Source organism: Lepidochelys olivacea, assembly GCF_965140295.1.
Source record: "Lepidochelys olivacea isolate rLepOli2 genome assembly, chromosome: 5".
Classification (NCBI taxonomy): domain Eukaryota; kingdom Metazoa; phylum Chordata; order Testudines; family Cheloniidae; genus Lepidochelys; species Lepidochelys olivacea.
Window position 1 is genome coordinate 60239211 of NC_140415.1, and position 14080 is coordinate 60253290.

At 41.5% G+C, this 14080-nt stretch overlaps 1 long non-coding RNA gene across 10 annotated transcripts in view; it reads right to left on the reverse strand.

Moving 5' to 3' along the window:
- The window catches only part of LOC311520544, a 95244-nt gene that overhangs the window by 78557 nt on the left and 2607 nt on the right, over window positions 1-14080 (reverse strand). For 9 of the 10 annotated variants that reach the window (XR_014711628.1, XR_014711629.1, XR_014711630.1 and 6 more), the window contains exon 2: window positions 13850-14031. This is a non-coding gene — a long non-coding RNA (uncharacterized lncRNA). Of the gene's footprint in view, window positions 1-13849; window positions 14046-14080 lie in introns of all 10 variants that reach the window. The other variant, XR_014711637.1, reaches the window with a different exon arrangement.

The window sequence follows — 14080 nt, forward strand, 5'->3', positions numbered from 1 at the left end:
CAGGTGCTATTAAGCTGCATCCTTTGTTTCTGTAATGGAAAAAGTAGCCCATTTCAATGTTATGAGCGACAAATGTAGCGATCTCTAACTTTCCTTGTCTGGTGGAAGTTTCAAGACAAACTATGTCACTTATTGTTCAAACAAAGCAAAGGAAGTCCTCCTCAGCTCATAGTGGTTAGCCTCCAGAAATAGCTGGGACACAAAGGGGGGTGTAATTTATAGACTCCTTAAAGAGGCGAGAGTTCAGAGTAGCGAATCCATGCACCCGAACCAGAAGTGCGTGACCACATTAGAGCTGTGGGTGGATCCCTCTGCTATAAGGACTCCCGCAATATCTGATCTCGCCTGTCAAAGTCAGTGCAAAATGCAACTGACACGTACCTTCCGGAGCCCAGGCTGTTGACCGGAAGGAGCCCTAGTTAACGGTTCGAGCAGAGAAGTAGGTGGCTGAGACCTGTTTTATTCCCAATTCACTGTGTGTGACCTGAAGCAAGTCACTTGACCTCTGGATGCTTTAGCGTCTTCATCTGCAAAATGTGGATAATACAATTACCTAACAAGAGTGTAGTGAGGCTTAATTAACGGAGTGTTAACGACCTCCCCAGACCTGAAGAAGAGCTCTGCGTGACTCCAAAGCGTGTCTCTCTCTCCCACAGAAGTTGGTCCACTAAAAGATATGACCTCACCCTCTCTTGTTAACGACGTTGACAACCTTGAGTAAAAAGTGCCTTGTCATTGTTTGTATTCTCTTGCTATGTTCTTTTGTGGTTATCGCAGTTATTATTTAACAACACTCTGGTTTCTCTACGTGGTCCCTACAATGCGCAACCCAGTCCAGTGTTTTCTCTCCCAGTCCTGCATGGCATCGTTCCTAGGCACTTCTGAAACCAAGGGGGAACCACCGTTACTTCGTAAGTGGAGCGCTTCTGTAAAATGTTAAAAATCTATGCAAAAGGGCTTTCAAAAATCCCAGCTGAGAACCCGCAGTGGCATTACTGCGCCATGGGGGAAAGGCTGCCTCTGCTGTTGGAACATAAACACTGAGGCTCTATGAGGAGCTCTATTTTCAAGGGCTAAGGAGTAATTTTGGTAGTCCTGTTGGGAGTGAGTTTCACCACCCTGAACACTCGGGATGCATGTTTTGGTCTAGCTTTCCCTTGCTGCGAAGAGATGGATAATATAAGGATCTGGTGCTGCTGCTGGGGTCAGGAGAAGTATGCTAATTGGTAAGCCTAATTGCTTCAAGCAGTCATGCCTCTAAACATGGAGAGCGCAGTTGATGGACTCAGTCTGTTCCTAATAAAATGAAGAAGCACTGAATTAAATTCCCCAGAAAGGCACTATAAAAGTTTCCACAGTGTAACTAAATGACTTCACCTATACTATTACCCCTCAGATGACATCTTGAAAGAAAGCAGACTCAATTCAGCCTCCATATTCATAAATTGGCTGTGCTTAGGCCAGTAAATCTGGATTGATTTTAAAAGGCTTTTTCATCCTTCCAATCAAATGAAGTCATTGTTAATTAGATGTTTTCTGTTAACAATGTCACTCTTCCTTGCATTACCTGCTCACACATACAGTGGCCTTAGTATAACATCTGGATCCGCAGTTTAGCGTTATCAGTGTGGAGGGGGAAAACAGAAAACGCAAAACAGTTTGCCTGTAGGGTGATTTTCCTTTGGTGAATCCCCGTCTCAAGGAAAATACTCTTCATTGCACGACTGGCGAGATAAATAACATCTCGGTGTTTTGGGAAGATGATAAATGTCTCTGAAGGGTTTCACTGGAACCTACTCCCATGAATTTAAAGCAATTTTAGAAAATGGTTAGCTGGATTTCCCAACGAAAATGATTTAGCGGCTACAGAGGCTAATCTTGAATAGCTTGCATTGTGTAAATATAAACAGCGAAGTGCCACCAGAAATAGTCGGTGGGGTTCACGACACACCTAAACAATGCTTACTCGTTTATCCAATTAAGACACCTGCTGATAAATATAGTTGGGAGAAGGGAGGAATGTACATTAGAAAAGTAGCCCGATGTTTCTAGTTCTAACGCGAGCTACTTTAAAAACAAACTCTAGAGTCACCATTTTTCCTAGAATGTACTAAAAGACAAGTGTTTGCAGTTGGTAAATACTTGAAGGAATTTAAAATGAAATCCCATTTAATGTAGTGGTTTTACAAGCCATATATATTTTTTCTTGGTCTGCTTGTCTGCTGGAGAAGATCATGTTGTTATTACTTCTCCATGTTTCTCAATTAATATCCAAACATGACTTGTTACGACTTACGGTCTCAGATCTTAACCTTTAACAGTCCATATATTGAACCAAACACGCAAATAAGTAAGACACAGGATACAAACTACATCCTTCAAGGCACGATTTTACAGGAAGCTGGTCTAATAAAGATTATGAAATGTGTGCAATGCTTAAAAACACTGCAGTGTATCATGTGTACCACCAAGCTGCACTACGCAATTTAGAGTTCAGCCACCTCTTTCTTTTTTCCAGCCTGGATATGAAAGAAAGGAGCGTCCCGTTTAATTAGATACAGCAGGTGTTTTGCCAAGTGCTTTGCACCTCAACTGGTGACCTCTTCAGACTCTCCTCACAATCCTATACAAACCCATCTTCATCCCACTTAGGCTGCTTCAGTCATGTGCTTCACGCGTCTTTCTCTCAGCATTGACTCCAAATAAACGGGCCACGAATGTAAAACTGTCCCCCACGACATATGAGTAAGAATTGTCAAGGAGACTTTGGTCCACTTTCCTTGTCTAGTAAACGCTGTTCACTCGTAATGAGCCCCTGTATTGTCATACGTCATCACGACACTGATCCATGGCACAGTGCAATGCTATTCAGCGATGCTACCGCATAGCAAGCTGTCTTGACCCAGCATCTAACTCGTTGCAAACGAACACCCTGGCTTTCTTTCAAAGGGACTGTTAAGTAGCTTAAATTAAAAACAATCATCACAGGCATTTTGTATCTAGTCACAAGCTTTGCCTGCTTCATGTATTTATTCAGTCTCCCTCATTTTGTACATGCTTCAATGTCTAAATAATTGTTCCTATCCTATAGCTACTTCTAGCTTGAAAACATGCCGTATTGGTTTCTCTTCGTTTTTTCCAGGCTGTTTTACAAAGTACAGTACAATTGTACGTTATATGATGTAAAACATTCCTGGAATCAATATAACAAAGAGCTCTACCTCCGATATACAACATTTTGACGCCTTCCACACATATATAGTTATAGATCTGTTCCTGCACGCATTGTATATTATGTATGTATGAGTGTAATGCTTACAAAAAGGGGGGGGGGAGGTTATGTGCTGCTTAATTCCCAAGGTGGGCTACTGCCATATCTAAGCATATTGTCATATTTACACACATGTAGTATTATAATATAGCACACACATATATGAAAATTATGCCTTCAGCTATACCCTCCGGACGCACACATACACCCATCGCATTACACACTGAGTATAGACACGCTGTCATTCGCCCACACACACTATAGATACCTCATTTGTACAAATACAGCTGGAGCTCTGGGGGCGGGGGGAGACATGGCTAGGGTACAGACTGCTGGGATTTTAAATGTGACGTTGCATTCTGCTTTTATAAAAGCCCGGGGTGGTGGGAAGCTGTGGCCTCTGCACAGGTCCAGTGGAAACTGACAACGCGCAATGGCTTGCAAAGGGCTTTATGTGTCCTGCACAACGCTTGATGAATAAGTTTGATGCAAACCATGGTGGCCCCGAAGGGGATAGATATACAAGATAAAATACCAAAATCTTCGCCTCGAATTGTTAAATTTTCACCTGGCACATAAGAGCTAGGCCGAAGTCCGGTCTGAATTTGTATTTGTTGATTATGAGTAGCAGGGAAGGGAGCACATAGGACTGGATAGGAAAGTAGACAGAGCCTCCCCCCCCCCCCCCCGCGGCCGTTGCAATCCATGACTTCAAGGGGCAGGATCGGGGCCAAAAGGTGCATAGGCGAAGGGAAAGAAAAGTGTTGGGGCTTTCGGTAGTGAATTCCCCATGCTGGAGCAGAGCAGGCGCAGAGTAACAACCCTTCTTACCCCCATCGCTCCCTTGCTGCCTCCTACCTTGCCCTGACCCGCCAGTCCAATAGCATCCCGAGGGCGGGGAGCACACCAGAGCCAGCGGCTCCCCGGCTCAAGGCCGCTGCCGGCCCTAAACTAGGCGCAGAGCTTTGCGCTGGCCTCTGCACCTGGCTCATTTCATTTCAGCCCAGAGAGCGGATGCTCCTGATTCACACGGACATGTGGCTTCTGGGAGGTGCTGAGCACCTGGCCGAGGTGCCCAATATCCGTCAGGGGGCGCTCAGCACCTTGCAGGATTGGCCCCTAAAGCCCCTAACCGCCAAGCTATTCATACTGTGGCGCCTCTGGTCCAGCGAAGGTTAACGACTTTCTTGCAGCTGCTTCTCCCTAGTTAAGGGCTCTGGGCGCGAGGCAGACAATAGCAGCAGCTGAAACACCTGCGATCTATCGCTGCAATAAAATATGTACAGTAATGTGGAGTAATTGCTCTTTCCGCTTCCAGAGGGAGCTCAAGGCTGAAAAATCAAGGGTAGAATCTTCCAACCTGTACAGAATTCGCACAGTACCTACGCAAAGCCTGAAGAGACACACAGACAGGCAGCCGCAGACAGACAGAGCGATTCGTCTCCGAAGGGGTGTTAAGATTAGTTTTACATTTTTGACAAGAGAGAGCTTCTTTCAACGTACATTAACTTGAGAGGGGACAGTACAACTTTTTCCTGGATGGGTTCCTAGGTATGGATACCAGACCATAATAAAAAAGCGACAGATGATGGAAAAGTGGAGGGGGTAAAAATAATTGAACTGACTTAATGTCCCGTTAGTAAAATGGAAATTATATGTTTTATAGCCCAGAGGATTGTTTAGCAAATATATAATTTCTGGATGTAGGTGCGTATACATTGTGTAAACACATGCATGCGTACACACACACACACACACACTTATATGTACATGTATATATATACACATTAACACATGTATGTAAATTGTGTGTACTCACACACACGTTATATATGTATATGTAAACTGCGTGCATACATATATACGAAAGTACACATGTATATGACTATATATTTGTATATACTTTCATATGTATGCTTAGGTATAGATGTCTCTCCATGTAGCCAATGTATAAATATGTGTGTATTTTACATGCTTTATTAAGTATATACAATCCCACCTGTGTAGGTCACAGTTTACCAAAGGCTAACACTAAAATGTAATGCTGACGCTGAAATGGCAAACTCTGGTTGAACTCCAAAGAACTATTGGGCTGACATGGGATTTGGTTGTTTTGAGACAATTTGCTGTCTTTGTGTTCTTGGGGAGAGAGGTGTGTCTGAAATTATCCCGTACTAAAGCAATTCAGCATATTAAAGGGTGTTTTGCTACTGCAATCCCTGCTCCGGTCAGCCTACACTGACTGCTGACCTGCACAGCCTAAAATCCCCTTCCTTCTTCTCCAGCCAAGTGGAACTCACCAGTATGCATCTGACTCCACAGACCCGGAAAGAACCAGCTATACCTATAGCCATGCAATGTCCATCGACCCCTCCCCCTTTCTTCCAGACAAAACCTAATCTGATTTTTATTCTAGGTATAAATCATTAAATGGAAGTTACAAACTTGTTTCCTTCAGAGAATCCCATTTTATTGCTCTTTTACCAAAGAGATGACATGTCATTGTTCAAAAAAAAAAAGTACATTAAAGAATCATTGCAATCTCCCTGTCAAGTCATTATGCCTTTATCCCCACCAATTAACCACACCTCACAGGGCTGCTATTAAGAGCTAAATTGAGCTTAAAAGTAAGGTATCCCATTTCATATCGCTCGTGATCTAACTCCGAAAATCACATCAGATAGCCATAAATATGATGGAGGTCCCTGCTGTAGCAGGCTCCCCCAAAAGTCCAAGCAGGAAAGGAACTTTTCTGCAAATAAGTTAGGAAAGGTTCAGGATGCCGATAACCTGATGCGCAGGAAAGAAGGGTGATGTGTCCTCTCACGGACTGTAGATAGGTTTAACACACGCACTGCACACAATACACCCTTTAAAATGAGGGTGTAGATAACACTGGAGAAAAGAGAGATGGGGGGGGGGAGTCAATCGACTATAGCAGATCAGTAAGCGCTTAAGTCCAGAAGTAAAAGAGAATGTGTTTAAGCGACCAAGCGCCTAAACGACTCTTGGGCAAAGGGGAGACCAAGTAAACTCTACATCGGGGACAATAGTGTTCCCAAAAGTTGGTTTTCTTGTGCTGAGAAAAGGCTTAACATGCGAGATTCGACGGAATTGAAAACCCTGGAGTGTTGGATGGGGAAATAACATTTGGTTCTCTCCAAAACTTAAATAGATTAGGACCCTCTGCGTCTGGTTCCCCCAAGCACGAGGGGTGTGTGGTGTGTTTCAGAAAAAGTGTCAATTTCCTATGGGTGAGGTGAGGGACCTAATTGCACCAGGGCAAGAGGGTGTGTGTGGGTGTGTTTCAGAAAAAGTGTCAATTTCCTATGGGAAATTCTGATACTTATTGCCATAAATTATTGTGTTAGAACAGGACTTTTCACACTGCCTGCAAACTCTCTTTTCCTGAGCTGATAGGCACTTTTTTATGCACTATAGCCCTGCTCCATGGCAGGCCAGGAGCCAGCTCTGTTTATCTCCTTACAAAAGCAATTTTATGCGCTATAATGCGACATCCATCGCAATGAATATGCATAGAAAGCTCTGAGAGCACATGAATGCATATTTTAAAATGTTACCTTTCCTACCTGTCCATTTTCTTAGTTATAACAAAAGACATCCCAAATACTTTCAGTGACACTGAATTAATTCTAAATATTTGGTACACAAATTTAGCAAGCCTAAAGGAGATTAATTTTCCAGAGTAATCCAATTAAAAGATTTCTAAACTAATCTTTTTGGGGGCAAAAATAGTGTAAAGCTAAAGGAAAATCGTTTTTATGACAGTGATTTATTGCATTGGTTTATTGTATAGAAGGGTTGCCTCCCAGTATCGGAGATGACAACTGTTAGCCAACAGCACACTACCTGAAGTTGAAAACATATATAATGTATATATGTTGTTCTGATTTTTCTGAGAAACATTCATTTATCACAGAAATCTATCCTGAATATTACATGTAAGGGAGTTTAGTTGCTTACAAGCACGGTAGACTTTTTAAAGTGCTAATAGATTTATGGTCTCTTTTCCAACGCCCATCCAGAGTAATTAGCACATATGTTCTAAATAGATGATAGTTTTGTGAGCAATAAAGCAATTACCCATCGCTGGAGCTGACAGTTCCTTCAACTAAACTCCAACCAGCAGCTAATTGGAAAAGTCATTTCAGCTTCATTGTCTGCAATTAGTCCTGCTAAACTACTACACCCAAACTAACTGGTTTGAGGTTTATTTATTCATTTCTATTTGCATTTACAAACGTTTACCAAATAACGCTTAACTTTCCCAGCGTTTAGCTCATGTTTTCAGAGTCTCTGGGGCTGCTTTTTTTTTTTTTTTTTTTAAGCATGCTCTCGCCTTCCAGTTCCTTCTTTTCCATCAATACTGGAAGGTTCAGTGATTCATAAACATTTGTCCACTATGCTGAGACCGTTAGTTAAAACAATATTTCCTCTGCCATTCAGGAAATGTAGCCAGTTTAGCCAGAAGGGGCGGGGAGGTTGTAATGCTGGTAAAATACTTTGTATTTCCTTTCAACTTTCGCTCTGCATTTGAGGATACCTGGGTGGAGAGGGTTTTTTTTTCCCCTAGCCCACAGCTCTAAAACAAATAAATAAGATGTTCTGATGTACACTACAGCCCGTTTATTCGTGACAAAGCATGAGCAAAGATTAATCCAGGGAAATAAAATTCCCATTCACATAACAATAGAGAGCGTTTACTTTTTAGCAGGAGGGTTTTTTTAACGCAGATTTGGAACAGGAAAGCCCTTTCGCTGTAGTAATCCGAACGCTTCCCTCCTGAAGGTAGAAAAAATTGAAAGGCATTACATGTTCAGGACTTGTGCACAGTGAGTGGAAAAAATGTGTTAAACATCGGTTTGACGCCCCACCGGAGCTTCAAAATATACACCGGCTGGGTTTCTTCTACTTAATTTAATCTTTATTGGACTGGACTCCTTCTTGCCTTCTATTCACCAGAACTCCCAGTAAAATGTATCATTTGAGAGGAGGGGGGAGGGCTCTTTAGCCCTTCATTTTGAACAGCAGACTTTAGCAGGTATTTAGTAGGGAGGCACTCCAAGGAGTTTGAAGTAGGTTTCTTAAGTCAAGACTCCTGCCCAGGGCTGAGCTGGATCTGCAAAGTAGAAGATTTGCGTGTTGGGATGGAACTTGTAGCCTTAGCAACAAAGTATATACTTAAAGGAATTTACAGCTAAAGCATCCTGGACCCAGAAAGAAATGCGAGAGACTGAGGGGTTAGGAGCAGCAGACATAGTGCCTTGCTTAGACTTGGAAGCTTCCCCGCCTCCATAGTAAAGCATGTCTATTTTCTAACAACTACACATTTTGTTCACGTTTTTCGTTGGTCTTTTACAAATAAATCTGAGAGCGATTAACTATGTTTGAAAAACAAAAACCAGCAACTTCAGTTTCAGCGATCACAAAAGGCTTGCTAGAGAAATTCTTAGCTCAATAACCCGTAGTTATTTGCCCAACTTCAGGCAGGAAGTTATATGTATTTGTGGAAGAAAAGCTTCATTCACAAATGTCTCATATTCCCATTTTACGTGTCTGGCTCCGATTGACCCAGTGTCCTGACAAAATTAATAAGCAGTGCCACACACACAAATCTGTGATCTGCCGATAAGATTTAAAATAATTGTTGACTGTCATTGCATGTTATTATCATAACGATATAGCTACAGTCCAGTTCCAGGACTATCAGTTCAACCGCCAGGGTCATTATGAGTTTAAAATTGGGAAGGATCTGTATTGTAAAGAATATTTCCTACCATAAGTCTACACCCAGGTTATATCTACTTCTGATGACTACATTCCTTGTCTCTAAACAGTCGTAAAGGACAGAATAAAAATTAGGGCCCTATGAATTGGAACGGTCAGTTTAAAACTTTAAATTCCATGTATGTATATGTGTCTATGGGTATGTATGTGTGAACAGAATGTACGTACACAGCAAGTACAATACCTATCCACAGCCATATATATATACACACAGCACACGCATCCATGTGTGTGTCTGTGTGTGTGTGTGTGTATCCACATTCACATATGCAGTTCTAGAGTAAAGGCATTTTCGTGGCTCCCACAATTTCCTTCTATTACCAGCGATTAGATGGTGTCTATTCAAAGTTGCTGATCCAGAGAGAAAATAGGAGTAGATAAAAGGAGATTTCAAGTGACCTCCTCGTCCCTTTCACTCCAACCTGAGCCCCAGAATAGCCAAGGATCAACTCGGACAAAAGCCCTTTCCTTTTCCCTTTCAGCTTCAGAAGATTCAGTGCAAGGGGTTAACAATAAAACATATAACTCTAACCCAGTTTGGTAGGATCTTGCAATTTTGTATACTTTATTAACTACAGCGTTGGATATGCCTGTTCTTAATTCCCCAGAAATGTGTAAATAAAATATACTTAGCATGATAAAATACCTAACAGTTATTTACAGCTGGATGCGGTCTGCTTGAGCGATTTGTTATGTTTATTCTGTTTCATTTAAACTTTGCCTAAACCATATACCATCCCTCTGAACACCGATAGAATACTCTGTAATAAACAGATCTTACTACTGACAGCTTAAGTGAAAATGCTAAGGTTTATTACTTAGATCAACCTTATGATGGGGTAAATATGATTGTATCACTACTGTTGTTACCAGCAGCACTCCTGTATTTCCCGAGCAAAACACTTTTACAGTGTTTTATCTTATAGGCAAGGAGAAAAGTGACATTAAATACTTCAAATTATTCGAACAGACCTTAGTCTGTAAAAAGTCCTACTCAAATCTACTTCTGCTGGACTAATCCCTCTAGTAAAAGAAATAGGAGCTTTGACAGGTAACTTTTAAGGCAAATGATTATATAGTGCAGTTGATTGTATTGTCAGGACAACCTAACAACTTTCAAACTCGTTTCCAAACGTCACCTTTTCATAAAAAGCCTATCCCATTTTACTTGTAGGAAAAATAAATAACACCAAATTCATCCTTAACAGAAGTCAAGAGTTTAAGATATGGTCAGACGGGTTTCAATGTAGAGTCTCGTGTTAATGGCTTTGTACACATTTGTTTCGTTTGGCTTCAAGCACTCAGATCATCGCAGCTTTATTTGTGCAGAAAGTAAATATTTGGTTCTGGATTCACTAGTGTGCGCGAAATGATTCCCAGATTTCCCTGACATAGAAAGGTTTGATTTGCATCAAGAGGTCATCAATTTCCTTTCCTCTCGGTTGCTCAGAAATTGTCAGGATCCCTCACCCTGTGAGACAAGTGACCCTCGGTATGGGTTTTTATAAAGCGGACTTTCGATATACTCAAGCATTTCTTTGTGACCTAATGTCTGGGTGGACAACTGGAGAAAGACACAGAGCGAGAGAGCAAAGTTGTGATTCAGTGCCCTGGCTTCAGGTTGGCAGTCAACCGCGAAACGTTTGATAGCTAACAAATGACAAAAACAAGCGTTGGCCACTGGATAGACGGCAATAACGGCAGATTGGGAGGTGTTTTGCTGGCATTCCACTTTATGCCAACAATGTCTAAAATAATTTTAAGGATATTTGGGGCGGGGAAAGGAGGACTGAAGTTTATTTCAGTTAATAACATGCCAGTAGAGACTAATTGATAACGCACCTTTGAAAGGAAACCTTTGAAAAGCTGTACTAGATTAGAGCTACTGACCTGTCTTCACCCTGTCTTCCCCTGGTTTCGAACGTGCTCCTTTAGCCAGCTGAATCTGGCTGTTTCCGGTGCACACTCTCATTAAACTCGCTCATGGTTTTTTGTTTGATGGGGTTATTTAACGTCAAAAAGTGGTTTGTTTGTTTTTTAATATCTCGCTGGCCTGGACTCTTCTACAGGATGTAGATAACAGTTTGAGCGTTTGTTTGTTTGTTTGTTACCTTTTTCCCAAGGCCATCTTTGTTCAATGTGATTTACCAAAGTACAAGAAGGAATGATCAGGTCAGATGGAGGCAGTCAGAAATCAATTTTAAGTGTGATTTGGGAATTTGTCCTCAGAATATTTTGCCTCACTGAATATTTTAGAAATGGGGAAAAGGCCTTGTAAATAAATTCTGGGTATATGCAACCGTAGATTAGTGCACACAGAGAAGGAGGGAGAGAATTAGGTGCTGCAGTTTGACTGAAAGTGAAGAGCTATGGCTTAAAAAAAATGACAAGTAACCAGCAATGGACTGTGAAGCCACCAGGTGCATGCAAAGGTCATCATAATCCACTGAAAACTACTTTTCAAAGCAAGGAGCAATTTTCTGTTATAAAAACAAAGTCTGGTGGATACATCTTTTATTATACTATTAAAAGAACTAGCACAGAAAAAAAATGCCTGGCATGGCTGAGAATAAAGGCCCCAGCACAGCTACTGGTAGAGGCGGTCTTGCTGGGCACGCCTCCTTCTAAAGGCTTGGCCTGGCACAGCTAACACAAGAGGCTCAGTCCAGCTGGAGTCTGAGCAGAGTCCTAGTCTGGCTAAGGTTATAGCAAATGGGCAACTTGGCCTGGCAAAGAGAAGCAGCTTGTGGCTGCAGGAGAGGAAGAAATGGAAATGTTTCCATTATAATTAAATTTGCAAAGCAGCCAAGAAAGAGAAATAGTGCACTGTGAACGGCATCATGAATATGAACTGACTGACCGTGTACCAGACGATATCAGACACAGTTTGTTAATAGTTTTCAGAATGTACTAACTGATTGGTGGGCAAAACAGCTCAGTGCAGGACTGGGTTGTTATTCGGGTATGTGTACTCAGTGTAAAATTCAAGGTATGCATTGAATAGGGTTCTCTGAGTGTGTTATAAGGATATCTATGAAAAGGGGGATTACGTGCATTTTAAAGGATTTTCAAAATGGCATTTGTATAGGTTTAAAATGTGTTTTCTTATCAGAACAAGAGTTGATTAGACGTACTAACAGTTACTAAAGGGAAATAGATATTTTACATGAGAACTGCTCATTGTGACTTATGGTAGCAGTATATATAGGTATTGTCCCCAATCCTGCCTATGTGTGTGACCGGAAGGTCTATATGCATATCAAAATATCTTTGTGAGGCTTAGCAGGAGAAGCAGGTGTTTAACATTTATTTTAGGACATACAGAATAAAGATGTCTCTAGAACTCACCTCCCAGCTCACATGTTATTTTGTCCCGTACCCAGGCTCTAAAAAAATAGCACTTCTATTGTGTTCTATACGTTTTCCCCAAAAATAGCTTTTAAAATGTGTTACAGATTCACAACCGAAATAGATAATGAACTTTTTTTTTCCCCCGAAGACACAAGAGTAGACAGAAGCAAAAGAAGAGATTAAAACGGAGTCCATTTTTGTGTTTCACCGGAACAACAAACAAACAACAACCCCTAACATTCCAAACTGTGCTCTCATTTAATGAAAGTAAGTTCTAATGTGTCAAAAGAAGGTTAAGTTTGAGAAAGTCCTAGCTTTGCACTGTTATCCTGGTCTGTTCTGGCCATTTGGTATGTGGCAGAGGGCAAGTTAACAGTAAAAGCTCATTTCCAAATTACATTTGAGTTGGCCCCATTTTTAAGTCTTACTGTAATTTGTCGGGGGTGGAAATGCATCTTGTCAAGTGAATCTTGTTTTGACTTGGACATCAGAGGAATCAGACTACTTTTATTGATAGATTCACTTCGTCCCAGCTCAACTGCTATCAGTCTACTTCCCAAGACTCACACAACGGTTCAGTTGAGATGGGACTTTCGTCGAGAATCAAACCAGCACTAACGCAGGTTTCCCAGTTCCTTTAAGTATCTGCTTTTAGAATACATAGGTAATTGATTCTTTCTCAGCAAATGATCATCACCATCCGCACAACTATAGTGGAGTAAAAATACACCTCTGAAACAGAACAATATGCGTTGGTTTTTACTTTCTTCTTATTGTAGTCTGTTTCTCAGGTCAGTGGGATCTGATTGCTGCTGTTCCTTTAATCTGTTGACATTATCTCCCAGATAAACAAGCTGCCATCGATCTTTTCATTAGGTGATCAAATAACAAACAAAGCAGGTGAAAAACAAGAGCATTAGTATGCTTACATTTCTTTAGCGGGCATCCTAGCAACATTATTGGAAGTAAAAGTTCGATTCAATAAGTATATGGAATGGATGCTGCATCAGTTGTATCTACAGTATTTGCGGAGATACACAAAGGGAAACACAAGCGTGTTATCTTATTGAGGGAAGTGCGTATATAGATACACGCGCATATCTTTGTATCTGTGTGTTAAATGGAAAAAACAGGTCTCACAAGAAAATACTAAAAACTGGAGGCTATAAATATCTCCCATCTATAATTCCTACAAGCAGATTCAATATGCCTGGCATATAGAAATAACGGGCCATGTTCTCAAGTTGGGTTGCTTGACAAGTCTCGGGAAAGCAGCCTGGATGCTAGAGGCAAAAGTTATCCTTGCAAAGTACTGCTATACTGTAACTCCATCACAGTGGGTTTCCAATGAAATGTAGACAGACGCTGCTTCCCATGTTAACCCCATTAGAAACACCGAATAGAAAAAGCAGTACTTGCCTGGTGAAGCCTGGTTTGGCCGGGGTTCTGGGTGCCAGCTGAAGCGATCCAGGTTCCGAGGAAACCTTTTCAAGAAGGAGCAGGGCACAAGCTGCTGGGTCCGTCCACCTTCTCTCTCTCTCTCTCTCTCTCTCCCTCTCTGTGCCTTGCTCTGCCTCTTTTACGCCCTGTCTCTTCACAGTCTGGGGAGTAAAATCTAGATGATATACATACAGAGCTTGCTTTTTTTGT